General features: G+C 36.9%; 1 protein-coding gene across 1 annotated transcript in view; it reads right to left on the bottom strand.

Moving 5' to 3' along the window:
- LOC109462177 (kelch repeat and BTB domain-containing protein 8-like) overlaps positions 1-606 on the bottom strand; it is a 9,392-nt gene extending 8,786 nt beyond the window's left edge. Inside the window, exon 1 of the mRNA XM_019758675.1 lies at positions 509-606. The gene's annotated coding sequence lies outside the window, so the exon portion shown is untranslated. The remainder of the gene's footprint in view (positions 1-508) is intronic.
- Positions 607-1,158: the final 552 nt, after the last annotated feature.

Raw genomic sequence — 1,158 nt, 5'->3', positions numbered from 1 at the left:
ATGTAAGTCTGGTATGAACAGGGTCATAGTCTGCGATGATAATGGAAATATGCATATAAAAAAGTTTAAAGAATGCTTCCTTTGACTTCAGGTATGCTTTTAAAAAGTTCTCAGATCACAAATGGTTCCTATCGCAAATAAATTTATGGACACAAATTATGTACCAGTATTTCATCTTTTTAATTTTGTGGCAGAAATAAAACGGTATTTCAGATAAGCAAATAATCTACTCTTCAAATTCATTTCTTCAAATTCTTGTACATATTTTTTTTCGTCTTTTCCGTTTGATTTTGGCATTCTACGACATAATTTGGTATCATTTTCCAATATTTTTTTTTTCAACTTACGGTATATATTTGCTCCTTTTTGCTGTTTTGTACAATTTACAGTTTGGTTGAAAACTTTTTTTTTAATGCCCGCGCGGATATAATCAAATCAACATGGCCTAAATAAATGTTTTTCGCGGTTTCCCGCCTGCCCCCCTCCCAACTTCTGACTGACTGATCACCTTTTCCCTTCCACCTCCAGAACCACGTCAATCAGCTCTGCCTCCTTCCTCAGACTGTTCAGTTCGCGAAGAACCGCGCTGGGGTGCTCAGGGTTTGTTACGTTCATAATTAGCGATGTTTTAGAGACCTAGATTGAAGATGCAAGATTATATGGTTCGTCGCTAGGACCAGGCCAGTCGGTTCTGCGCAGCTCTCTCTAAGTCTAAGTCTAAGATCTCGTTTAAATCTCGCGCTTCTTTTCCAAGGTAATGTGATCCGCGAGAATCCGCGAGAGTTTGCTATATACTGTCTGTTTCGCTTGTAAGGCCATGTTGATTTGATTATATGGATGACATCCTCCGGGGGCCCCAAAACTGATGCGCGCGTGCGAAGAAAAAAAAAGTTTTGCAAAAAAAAGGTTGTTTTCATTATGAAATCTACGTGAGGGTTAAACAAATGGGACAGAATATGGTTTGGCGAATAATCTAATCTTCATGTTCATTTCCTTACAATTTCGTCTTTTTCGTTTGATTTTGGCATTCTACGACATTGGTATAGTTTTTACTTATTTTTTTGTAACTTACGGTATATTTTTGTCTCATTTTGTCAACTGTTTTGTTACGATTTACAGTATGGTTGAAAACTTTTTTTTTGGTTAAACGGCAAAAAT

The sequence above is a fragment of the Branchiostoma belcheri genome, unplaced genomic scaffold (assembly GCF_001625305.1).
Source record: "Branchiostoma belcheri isolate BF01 breed outbred unplaced genomic scaffold, Haploidv18h27 scaffold113, whole genome shotgun sequence".
Lineage (NCBI taxonomy): Eukaryota > Metazoa > Chordata > Leptocardii > Amphioxiformes > Branchiostomatidae > Branchiostoma > Branchiostoma belcheri.
The sequence above is the reverse complement of the archived record's forward strand: the minus strand, read 5'-3'. Positions and strand labels throughout refer to the sequence as shown.